This window comes from Gambusia affinis, linkage group LG18, assembly GCF_019740435.1.
Source record: "Gambusia affinis linkage group LG18, SWU_Gaff_1.0, whole genome shotgun sequence".
Classification (NCBI taxonomy): domain Eukaryota; kingdom Metazoa; phylum Chordata; class Actinopteri; order Cyprinodontiformes; family Poeciliidae; genus Gambusia; species Gambusia affinis.
In genome coordinates this window covers 8,348,231-8,361,275 of record NC_057885.1, presented here as the reverse complement: position 1 = coordinate 8,361,275, position 13,045 = coordinate 8,348,231, and the positions used below count along the sequence as shown (strand labels likewise).

At 40.1% G+C, this 13,045-nt stretch overlaps 1 protein-coding gene across 4 annotated transcripts in view; it reads left to right on the top strand.

Annotated features, from left to right (window-relative positions):
• shroom4 (shroom family member 4) overlaps nucleotides 1-13,045 on the top strand; it is a 75,084-nt gene that overhangs the window by 36,005 nt on the left and 26,034 nt on the right. Inside the window, exon 1 of one of the 4 annotated variants that reach the window (XM_044097022.1) lies at nucleotides 11,845-12,237. The exons of the other annotated variants lie outside the window; for them this stretch is intronic. The gene's annotated coding sequence lies outside the window, so the exon portion shown is untranslated. Of the gene's footprint in view, nucleotides 1-11,844; nucleotides 12,238-13,045 lie in introns of those variants that run through there. 4 annotated transcript variants of the gene reach the window in all.

Below are 13,045 nucleotides of genomic sequence, written 5' to 3'. Positions count from 1 at the left end.
ACAAAAAATGAATCAAAAGTTGGGGAATGCTGAGCAAAAGCACCTACAAAGAATACAAGACAGTCTGGAAACCGTATCTGCAATAGATAATTATTTATCGTATTTATTTACATTGAGGCCAGAGGCGTCGTCACACTGTGTGTAAGAGAGAGAGCAGTCAACGTTATACATCTCTGCAGTTTGACATGACTTCACTTTAAAAATAAAAGCGACATGATTGTAGAGACGACTTTTAAAATGTCTTCACAGTCTATTAGCATGTTTAGCACTGCTAGCTGTAGATAGAAGTCCTTGTGTATTTAGCATATGGACTTGAGGTATCAGAGATCATCAAACCAGAGAGAACATCTACTATCTCCCGTAAAAAAATAAATGTACTGAATGTTTTACTTTAACTCCAAAAAGAGCTAATCCCAGCCACAAGCACTGGATAAAAGGCAGGAACCATCCCAGTCTGACCCAGGCTGGAGTTACGTGGCAACACAACGTGCTCACAGTGGCTGCAGAAGTCTGCGTGCAGAAATCAAAATTGTAATTACAAGAGGGATGATATTATGTTTGTCATGGCAGCGTAAATTGCTGTTTGTGACAAAGCTCTTTGATCTCAGGCCACTCTTTGATCCCCGCACCACATTAGCTAAATGTTGGCTTTAGCCGAAGCCCGGACGAGGGAGAGGAAGAGATCACGAAAGGATGGAAATGGGGAAAAGTGGTAGAAAAACAAAGGAGCTAGCACATGGATTTCTCTTGGCCATTACGGTGATAATGATCTTCCTCAGAAATGAGCACAAACACTTTTACATCTTTTTGGAACTTAAAGAAGGCTGGGATTTGTAGATGAACAAAATAATTATTTACTACAGTTTCCTAACAATTTTCAGACCTGAAAACAACAGAAGTACATGCAAGACATGGTTGTAAAACATGACGGTGGGAACCTTTGTCATTTTGATCTTAATGAGTCTTGAGGTGTTTTCACACAGGAGACGTCTAACACTTTTAAAAGCTAAAGCTACATTAGCTCATTTATGGCAACAATATGATGAGACCTGAAAACAGACACAGCTACCAGGTTACTTTACCAACTAAAAGCGACTAGTAAAATGACAGGTCACTGTTGTTTCTCGACTGTGTGCTGCAGATACAGGTGTGCTATAATGTCTCCACATCAGAAAGTACAAAGTTTTCCATTGCTGTCTTTTTTATTTTCCCTTCTTCTTTTCTCTTTGGTAGGTATGTATATGTGTGTATGTGTACGCATATGCTCGTATATAAATATGTAACTTTAAGAGCTGGATTGTTCTCTTGTTCTTGTCTTGTATTGTATTTGTTTGTTTGTCAAAACGTTAAAACCAATAAATATAATTATATATAAAAAAAGAAAGTATAAAGCTGCTCCTTCTATCACCTAAAGAACATTTCCATGACTGAGGGACTAATGTCGCAGCAAGATCTAGAGAAATTCGTCCGTGTGTTTATCTTTAGTCGCATTGCGTGTGTCTTATCTTATCTTATCTTATTGATTCCTAAAACTAAGACGATAGAGCACATCACCCCATTTCTCAAGTCCTTCCGCTGGCTCTCTGTAGCTCAGAGAGTATACTTCAAAATACTTCTGTTAGTTTCTAAATCACAGAGTGCAACAAAACACATTAAAGATCTGCTGCTGTGGTATCAACCTTCCACACTTCTCAGGTCTTCTGGCCTTTGAGTATTTGTAAATGGAAAACTAGTCAGCATATTTGCTTGATGATTTTTGAATGACGGCATTTGACAAAACACAGTGTTCGGTGACTGCGTGATGTTTTTATGGTGTAAAACATTTCGAATGGCCTCGTTTTTGTTTGAAAATGTGCCTCGCAAACAACCTTGACCTCACTTTACCTCCCACATGTTCAGAAAGTCAGGATCTCAGCGAGTGGGATCCAGCCGATACCAGGCTGCCATCTGCTGGCTTCCCTACAGCTGGTCTTTCACTTTAAATCTTAATAATTGAACCCATAAGAAGCGAAAAAGGATGTAGCTGGGGTCCATCTAATCAGTGTAATCGGTAACAGCGAAGTCTGATCAGAACATCCAACTCCTGAATCGCTCCTTGAAGTTAAGCCCTCGGGGCTCTGATCCCATCCGCCGCTCGGCTTCACAGTTTGTTTGCGCATGTGAAACGCTTGTTTTCATCTGTTCCTCCCAAGCTTCAATCTCTGACTGGCCAGTGCTTCTGCCTCTGAACGCTGACTCACTCTTTTCTTCTTCTTCTTCTTGTTTCCTTCTTGTTTGTTTGTTTTGGTTTGTTTTTCTCGTCAGTAAATTGCTTGGGACTGTCAGGAGCTTTTTTGGCAGTAGACACAACACACACTCACACCAACACACACCCAAACATTCATCTAATTGGTTGGAATGTTATTGCAGAGAGATGGATGGGTTAAAAAAAAGCTCACACGCACACACACACACATACACACACCACACATCCGTTGTTTGGGATTTTTGAACCACATGCTCCCTGGAGAACGGGGCATGCTGAGGTCTGCGGTGCCAAGAACCATGAAGCACAATAGTCTGCCCCCCATCACTCCTTCCCAAGCTGAACAATAGACATTCCTGGCATTCCCCAAGACCTCTTCCTCACACACTCACAAACACACACACACGCATATACCTTTCTGGATCCGATTAGAGGCCCATCCGTAAACAATTTGGGCCCTGCAGTACATCAGAAGTAAAGTGGACACTGAACGGACAAAGGCGTCCCTCTGCTTTCAATCATCTTTGCTGCATCAGTTAATTTTGGCCAGTAGAATAATAAAAAAGATCTGATAAAGGTCTCTCCTTTTTTCTCCATTTAAATCTAATTCTGCTCATATTCTGATTTGTTAACAAACAGGCAAAGATGGGACTACTGGGTTGGAGGGAGCCTGGCTTAACTCGAACCTTATGCAGCCTGTCCAGCGCTTGAGATCGTCTTGATCAAAGCTACGGCCAAATTAAAACGATGTGAAGAAAACGAAGTCCGCATCAAGATACCTGTTGGCCTAGGGGCAAAAGAATCACTAATCAGGAGTTCATGTTTAAATCCGCTGTATTGCAGAGCTTAGTTTGGGCTTACTTTAACTCCTTTTTTATTCAGGAAGGTGCCATGTAAGCGGCATAACAAATTGTTTTTTATTAAAAACGCATCAATAGACATCTCGTCTGTAACATCACAATACGCTTTGCAACTTTCACTTGTTGCAGCTGCTTGTACAAATCTTAACAGCTCACACTCTGTTTTGCAGAGTTTTACAAAAACCTTCAAGTGAGACCAAAGGCAGGGTTTTCAGAAAACAAGTCCGTTGGTTGGGGGCGCTAGGACCGTCATCCAGCAGCCCATCAGGTTTTTGACTTAAAAAAAAAAAGGTTTAAAGTTGACAGAAAATTTGAAAATTATGTTTTATTGGGAAACATTATTAACAATACCTAAACACCATCTATACAGTCTTAAAAAATACAAATTTAAAATAAATAACTTGTCATTTTATTTGGTGAAGTTGTTAGCACGTAGACTGATAAAGACATTACAGAGTTGGGGTGGGTAAAAAAAACGACACCTGACCTCAGTCTCCCCATGTGGTCACATACTGACCGTACTACTTTACCTTACCATTGTGTTTCCAACTGTTTCACCAAAGACTGTCTGTAGCCCAGCCTTGCTCTCACTGTTACTGGTGATTGAAAAAATGTACAATAAAAAAACCACTGAGGGAAACCATGGAAGAGCAACGCACATCAGCTACGTCAGACTGAATGACTCAGGGCTGTCAACAATACTGAAGTAAAAACATTTTGGCTCCAGTAACTGGTCTTCCACTGTTGTAGCTGATTTTTTACTTTATTTTTCTTTTGAGGGGAACAATTACTTTTTTTAAATAGAAAAATGTGCATCTTTCTCATCATTTTAGAAAAAAATTGCAAAAATGTCTTGCGATTGGTTTCTGGTGAGAAAACTAGTTTATGTTAAAATACAGAAAAGGAATGCTAAGCTAACATATTGGTATTCTGATGGTAGCCTAAAGTCATTTAAGCTGGAAGCATTTTTTGCTCTTACTTTTCTACGGTCAGACAGTTTTTAGGATCTATTACTGTAGGAACAATGTGGGGGTTTTTTAGAACCAGGAACAACTGATTATCATTGCAAAATCCCAAGTAATACATGGACTACGACTGCAAATCCATGTTTACCGCACAGCATCGTCTCTACTGCCCGAATATTGAGCTGTTAGCATGTCATGATAGCCATGAGACCGTCTCATGGCAACAGTGTCGTCAGTCAAAAGGTGTCTTAAGATTCATTCAAAGACCGACAACTACTCAAGATACTCTCTGCCCACAGCATCACACGACAACTCTTTGAAAATACTTGAATGATATTTTTAAATTCAATTTAATTAAATTCAGCAACTAGTTTTCACATGTTCCTTTCCTCAGTACAATCTGATCTTTGGGGTGTCTACACGTTCATAAAAGCAACATAAAACTTATTCCGGGATCAGATGAGTTAAGTTTTAAAAGGTTGCGCTAGTGTCTTCCCCTCTTCTGTTGCTGCCCTGGGCATCTGCCTGTGTGGCTAATATCCAAACTGGCCACTGATCATTACAGTAAACCTACAGGAGCCATTTGTTTCATTAATCATCTACCAAATATTTACAAATTTGCTTTGGTATTTCTGTTAGAAAATAGATATTTTTGCATTTAAGCTGCATGTATTTCACAGCTTAAATTGATGTTAATGATTGTTACTTCTGCAGTTGAAGTAATGGAGTGAGTGTCTCCTCTTTGCGTGTGGTCTCCTACAGTGGAGCTGTCTCCTGAGGCCTGGTTTTTATTAACTGGCCCATTAAGCTGCGACTCGAGATACATGACACCGCTGTCCCCCCAACACACAGACACACACACGCACGCACACACGAACAGAGGCATTAACAAGCAGACAGTGCCGTCTCACGCCCCAAAATAAATTCCTGAAACTCCATTTGGAGGTGAAGACATGAATCAAAATGTTGGCCTCGTCAGCTGAGATCGTAACATTCATGTTGGTCATTTCCTCCGATTCTTTAAGGTTTAAGGCTCAGTCCATCAGCAGCTGCAGAGGTTTGTTTGAAAGATGAACTCAAACAATTGTCATGGGATGTTTCAAGATCTGGCACTTTTAAAACTTTAATTGAAGTGTATGAGAATGCAGTGATGGATAAAACAGAGTTTAGCCTCTGGATTGGATTTTAAATCAAAACTCCAGAATGGGAACATTATAAATAAACTCAATTTACATATATATTCTGTTCATTTTAGCCATTGTCCATAGTGCGTGTTTGGTTAGTGATGATTGAGAAATAACTCTTTGTATTTCCATGGCTGATTTAGAAGAGAGCCTGAAGTATAGAAATGAGAAAAACACTAAAATAGTGAACACGTTACAAAATGTGATTTACCACCTCCTTTAAAGTAACCTTCAAGTGGATCTTGGTGCAATGCTTGTATTTTCCTGGTTTTGTTTAAGCGAGCTAAACATGTCTTGACATGTTAAAAAAATGCTCATATGAAGAGTCTCCATCAATAAACAATGTTTGTTTTTTTTACTTATTTTAATGTATACTTGTTTCAACTCTTTTTTTGTTGATTGAAAATGTATTTCTTATGGTTTTGCTATCATACTTGTAGCAGTAGTTCTTTTAAAGTTGAAGTGTACATTTATTTCAATGAAAGGTTATTGATTCAAAAATGTGTTTATAAATGTATTTTGAAAGAGTGCATCTCAACAAGATATACCAACCAAAAAAAGTCTCATTCTAAATACCGTAATTTCCGGACTATAGAGCGCACCTGATTATAAGCCGCACCCTCTACATTTTTAAAGGAAACACATTTTGTACATAAGCCGCACCGGTGTATAAGCCGCATGTGCCTACATTGAAACATGAGATATTTACAAAGAAAGACGGTACACAGAAAGTGTTTTTAAAGTTTTAATAATATGCCGTAGCTTTTCTTTCTGAACAGCAGCAATATAGCAAAACAACACTAACAGGGCTGGTTTAAATAACATACGGTTAAAAGTCACGGAGAGCCGTCATCCTCTTCCTCCTGTGTACTGAAACCATGAAGTCTTCTTCCTCAGTGTCTGTTTCCTTCTTTATCGGCCAGCTCGATTGCTTTTAACTTGAAAGCTGCATCATATGCATTTCTTCTTGCATTCTCCATGATGAGGGTCTGTTCAAGCTAATTTTATTCATGCACAAAGCACGATGTTACATTAGTCTTCCTCTACCGATATATTCCAGCTGTCTCACGCTTACCCTTTCTGCTCCAGCGCCCCTACTGGCCGTTAGAAAAATTCATAAATAAGCCACATCGTTGTATAAGCCGCAGGGTCAAAAGCGTGAGACAAAAGTCGTGGCTTATAGTCCGGAAATTACGGTAATTTTATTTTCAGTGAAATGACGATGATTGGCCACCTGGTGAAAGATATCCAGGGATGTCTGGTGTTTTGAGGGTTTACACTAAACACCTGACAGATGGACGTGAACAGGACTGATGCTGATTCGTCACACTCGTCTAAAAGGGAATGATGGTTCCCTTCCGACTCCTAACATTAGTCTTCACCAGTTCACAAAGCAATGTCCATACAGACATGAATAAAAAAGTTTGGTTTGATAAAGCTTGACTATCCTGCAAAAACTCCTTACCTCAATATGTTCAAGACGAATTATCAGTCATCAAATCTCACAAATGCACTACAGGAAAAACTGTTAAAGTAAAAAAAAAAAAAAATCCTTTCAACACACTGCTAAATCTTGTAGAAAGTCTATTCAGATAAAAGCTTAAGGGTGTGGTGTGGATTAGAAATGGGATATCATGTCAGCTTAAATGCATGCGAAGGTAGACAAATAAATACTTCTTGCAATAAATTTTATGTTTGATACTCTGTTTTATGGTTCTACTTGTATTTATCTGAGTAAATTTGAATTCAGGATCTTCACCTACTTCAGTGATTACTTACTTGAATTGCACCGTTTCAATTCATTTTAACTCGCACTGACCATTTTATAAGTCTAAGCTCTTCATAAATCACACATACATAAAGTGGCTTTGTGAGTGTACTGTATGTCGAGTGAGAAAGCAATAATGTAGTTTATTGTAGGTGTTTCCTCTCAGAAACTAGAATATGCCAATATCGAGAAAACTTTACTGCTGTCATAATCTACAGAAACAGGCTCTATATATTATTAGCATGCAGAATTTGCATTGTCACTGCATCTGTTACCTTCCTGCATCTACGCAGCTGATGTGAACCAAACTGATGCTGAAAAAAAACATCACTAGAAAATGTCTTTCCTTCTATAAGTAGGGAGGGATTGCTGATTAGAGACACGCACACGCCCACACACACACTAGTCTGGGGACTTAGCAGTAACAAACAGCTCATTGTGCTGCAGAGGCTAAACTGGACTTCACCCTTCCTGCCATCGACCCCCTCTATGGGCCTAGTCTCACTGTACTGATTACCTGGTATGTAAAATGTCTGTGTGTGTTTGACCCTTGGTTATAGCAAACAGGATCGTATGAGGTCCTCCATGTAGTAAAGATATGTCCTCAAGTGTGTTTGTCATCCAGACATCCATCATTAGGAGTTCAAGGGGCTACAAGGCAAACAGAAGGAGGTCTGATTTCATGCAGATACGCGCACATATACGAATGGGAGACCCATAAAGCAAACAAATAGATCCTAATCAGGTGGCCACGGGGGGTAGCAGGGAGGAGGTTAGGTTCTTTGGGCTCTCTGACATAGTTAACCTTTTCACCTTTTTAAGGAGAAGACTTGGAATTCCAAGAATCTACTTGCATCCATGTGCACAACATGGACACACTTCTATGGAATGTGTCCCGGAAATCTTTGAAGCCCACCGAGGGACTTATGTTTGAAAGTCTCTGCCGTTAAGGGGTTAGTTAAACTTTAACGCCTTCGGTATCAGAGACTTGCACCTGCTGATGTTTGTTCAACAAGGTTCCAATCTGGGCAAAGAGTTGAGACCCGAAAAACTTCACGCACGGAGATCAAATCATCTGCGGCCCGTATAAAAGTTTTTGTGTCTGTTAGGGGTGGCGGTTGATTTCCCATCATTCTCGGAAGATGTGTCAGTTCCATTTATCCTGAAACTTTGATGGATGAACACAGGAAATACGTGGATCAAATTATTGAGAGCTGAGGCAACTAGCAATGAGATGTTGCCTTTAGACCTTTGTGCAATGTCATTCACTGCAATTACCACTTCATACCTACATGCTGTGACCACCCTCTTGGGAGTCTCAGAGAAATGAGGGTGGTGGTCCAACATGCTGTTTCTGTTGTTTCACAAGTGATACCAGAAGATAACATACTGGGTTCAAATTAAAAGTCAGGTTTTAAAGGGCTTTCAATTTTCTTCCCTAATTCTGAGTTAAACTGTGAATATGCAACTGAGAAAATAAATAATCAAAAATTGGATAACTATGCAGTTCTAATCCTCCTTTTCTGTACGTGTAAATAGGTTTGTGGAACTGAATTCTTCCATCTATTGGAATTCTTCCAATAGATATTAAATTTCAATCTTTACATAGCGTGACTTAGTCCCACGAATTTAGACAAGATTCATGGTACTCTTTGCTGTTTTTATATTTACTTAAACATCATGGGAAGAATCTGGCATTATCTTTTACTAAAGAATCTGTATTGCATTTGTTATATAGACTTGCTGCACTGACAACCTGTAAATTTTCCCAAAGTACCCAATTATATTTCTGTATGTCCTTCCTGAAAAAGTAAAATGTATGTATCTAAATTTAAGTCCGAAAAAGGTCTTGAGTTATTTGAAAACTGTAAGTTGGCCTTAAATATTTTAATCGCAGGTCTTGGCAGGACAATTACATCTCGCCTATTAATTTTCTTTTTCTTTGTAACTTTTCTTTACGGATAAAGTTTGAGTCACACGTCAACATCTTCATTGCAATCTGTGACTCAAGTCGGTTGTGGCCAGTGATGTCAGTAACGCGTTAATTTGTAACGCGTTACTGACGTCGGACCACTTTTTTCAGTAACGAGTAATCTAACGCGTTGCTATTTCAAATCGAGTAGTCAGACTACAGTTACTTATCAAAATCACTGTGCGTTACTATCTTCTTTTGTTATTTACCGTAATCGTATTTCCTCTACTCGTCTTGTCGAGTGACTGACGTCTCTATGCGACAGAAATGTAAACAATGGAGGAAGATTTTGTTGGTGGAAAAACTGGAACTATTTTCAGTTTCTGTCGCCAAGTCCGATTATTATAAGTTAATATAATAACTTATAATAATCATTTTTTTTAAGTCGCTTGCAAATTTAATGAGCGGCAGGTTGCGCCTTTTTGGGCTCGTTTTTGAACGTGAAGTTACTCATTTGGGCTTGGAAATAAGCAGAGACTCATAATAAATCCCAGAATTTGTCCGTCATTAAGGTAGTTTTACTCAGTCTCTCCTTGTCCATCATTTCCCGGATGATCCGTCCCGCTGTGTCTTTGTTAATGTCAAGTTAAGGAATGACGTCGAGCTTCGCGTTGTGCTCCAAAACGGCAAACAACAGACCAATATGAACAGCGCAATAAATGTAAAAACAACCACGAATAAACGTGTCCATAGTTGCCAATAATTATAATGGAAACTTAACGCCATTATAATTATTAATATTACGATAAGTGTCACAAATCTGTGCAGTCATCTACGTTGTGGAGCTGCAGGAGGAGATCTGGGCGCTGAGCTTTGAGACCAAATGCAGGGCCGTAACGCAGAACCTGGAGGCTGGGGGGAGGGGGGCTTTAAAATCCTTCATAGAGTTTTCCAGACAACAGTGGACCACACAAATTACTCACCTTTTTATTTTTTGTACAATCTCCTCTTCAGTTCAACCTTATCAGTAGAGACACATTGTTGATGTTACCATTATAAAATAACTTACAATTAAGTTTTGGCAAAGATGAATGTGATTTTCACAGGAGGCGGAGCGTTGTTGTTAGCAGCTGCTGAAAGTAACTAAAAAGTTACTTTTAATGTAACTTAGTTACTTTCCAAGTCAAGTAGTCAGTAATCTAACTAAGTTACTTTTTCAAGGAGTAATCAGTAGTCCGATTAAAGTTACTTTTTCAAAGTAACTATGCCAACACTGGTTGTGGCTACCGCTAACTAGCTGCTAACACACCTTTGCTAGCCAGCTCTTTTGTATTGATCATGGGTAAGTGTAAATCTATCGCCATTCACCTGAACGAAGTTTGTACATTTCCATAGCAATATAGGTCTTACATTTCATTCAGAACGATTATAAAAAGTATCAAATTTGAGTTGGTAAAACCTGCAGAAAACCTGTAAAAAGTTTTGTTTGCTTGGTGTCTGAAGATGGGCCGGTAAAAGAAACTTTTATCTCTGCCTGCCCCATTTTCCAGTGCCTGTTTTTGTCCTGGATCCTTGATGCCACAGGTCAGCTTCAGAGACCATGGACGCTTTGATTAATCAGTGTTGTTTAGTTGGCATGACGACGTACAGCAAATTGGAGGTGGTTAGGCCTAATCCTCAGGTTGATTGCTGTACATGACATGTGCCAGAAATTAGACCTGAACCTATACTGCCTTAGAAAATCCCTCTAACTGCAATGTATGTCAGCATAGTAACCCCGCCCACTTCATATTTTTGACCAATCTCTGCAGTTCTTGTACAGCAGTCAGGATAAAAGTTGGACTTGAGTGGTGGGTCAAGTGCAAGATGTAAGAACCCTCACACCAGGTAGGCAAGAAACACATCTCAGTTTCTTCTATGAATTATGACCCTAACGTGGGAGACAGGACAGCAGTTAGGAGTGTTTTCCTTTAATATTGTCTTCATTGAAAAGCTATCGTTGAAAGAAGCCATAACGACCTGCTCCCACTATGGGTTAAGCATTTAAGTTAGGGAAGCTGGTCAGAGTCTAGATACAAATGTATGCCAATGATGTCAGTGTTTTATTCGTATGCATGTTTGAAATGATATCAACAATTTGACTGAACCTGGCGCAGATGGTGAATGCTGTAGCACTTTCCTTAGATTGTTGTAGATTGGGATTTCTCCAAATTGTCTTTTGTCTACTTCTTGGCATGCCAGCTGGCTAAACTGCAGCTGTGTTGCCTTTTAAGACTGACGCTGTTGCACAAAGTTTAACTGGCTACTTATCAGTAGCACAAAACGCAGCAGTCTGAGTCATACAGCTTTGATTATATTTCTGTGTGTAAAAGAAATGTGTCCGAGCGATTAAAAACAGGGATAAGGTCTTCTGTTCATCCATCACCCCCACTCATTGTGTTGGCCTATAATTATTGAGCAGATTTTTATTTTTTATTTTTTTCATACTCCCCTGCAGACCTCCCATCCTCTCTTACATTCCCCGTCTTTCACCACATTTTGTTTTCTCGTGTTTCTGCCAAAGCGGGGGGCTGGAGAAAATCTGGCTCCTTCCGCCCCCCCCCATCTGTTCAAAAAGTCTCTGCTTTCTTTACTTCTTTCAGACCTCTTTTTCATGCTCCGTAAACACACGCGCACGCCAACGCACACACGTCCAAGGAGGAAGTACCTCTGCATTTTTTCCCCTCCTGTCAAACAATAACAGTGTGGAACTGTTGGTATTATTTTAGCGGGCCGTCCAGCGCTTTATCTGTCCGCCACAAGGCTTCCTCTCTGACGGACTAGCACATCCTGGTGTAGAGGAGGGGGGAGCGAGAGAGAGGCAGGGAAGGAATGGCAAGAGAGAGAGATAGAGACATGCCGAGTCCAGTTGGGAGACATAGCCATGTTTTGTCTTCCAGCGAGAGGAGCAGAGGAGGAGGAAAAGAGGAAAAGGAGGGAGAAGGGATGTGAGGATCGTCAGCTGGTTTTTCCCTCTTGGTCAGAAGCTGACTTTACTTCTTCACGTCAGTGCTCAGGCTATCAGTTGTCACTCGTTTGCATCACATCCCAACTCTCGTCAGACCTCAGCTGGCTTGAGGGAATCTCCCTGTCCCTCAAGCCTTCAGTTGTTAAGGGGTTGATGAATCTGAGCTGATTCCTTCTGAGTGGAAGAAGTTTAAGACGTCACAGCAGACGGGTCACAATCTGAACTTGAACTTGGCTTGCCTGGGATCCCGAGGGCTGAGCTTGGATCCTTTTAGCAGTGGATACCTGTGCCGTCAGGTAGGTTTTGAAAACTCTCCATCTGTAAAGGATCTGAACACAGAAAATGAAGGTGTTCATTTGAGGATTGCCTCAAATAGAGAAACTCACCGTAGCCAAAGTCCGTAGTTTCGTCTTGCTTTGCAGCAGCTTCTGTCAGAGCTCAGATCTTCCCGTCTGTCTGGCGTTTGGTCAGTGCTTTAGTGAGTCTCCATGTGTGACTCTGATTATGCGCTGTGACCTTTGCGGTTTCAGTCAGCTGTTCCTATTTCTGGCCATTAAGTGCCACATTCCAGCAGATCTTTTCATAAATGCCCTTTCAGAGTCAGAGTTTTTTTTCCCCCCTCTTGAATTCTGATCTTTGTTGTTCACTGATTTTGATCTTAGTTGTCAATATCTCCCTCTTTTACTAGATTTTAAGTTCGAGATGCTCAAAAGCTGCTCAAGAATCCTGAGAGGATATTTAGAAAAAGAAAGTCCTGTCGACTTTGACAAATTTCTCGGTTTCTTTACAAAAAGACACCAACAGAAGTGGTGGGATAAGTTATTATCTCTGTGTTCAGGTTAAGGATTTACTCTTATCTGTCAAACTGTAGCGTAATGAATTCAAAATAGATTTCATGCGATTCCTCTTTGGTTGTTGTATCAAGCAGCAACAGGTTACCCAGTAGGTTAAAGTGTCAGAGAGAAGAAAGCAGAAGTTGTTCTAAAACTTTATTTGGTTAAATTCAAGATTCCCTCCGACCTCGAGACCTGTATGTGTATTGATATTTATAAAACACAAAAATAGAAAGGCAGCAATCAGAGATTTGAGATTTCTGATCTCTGG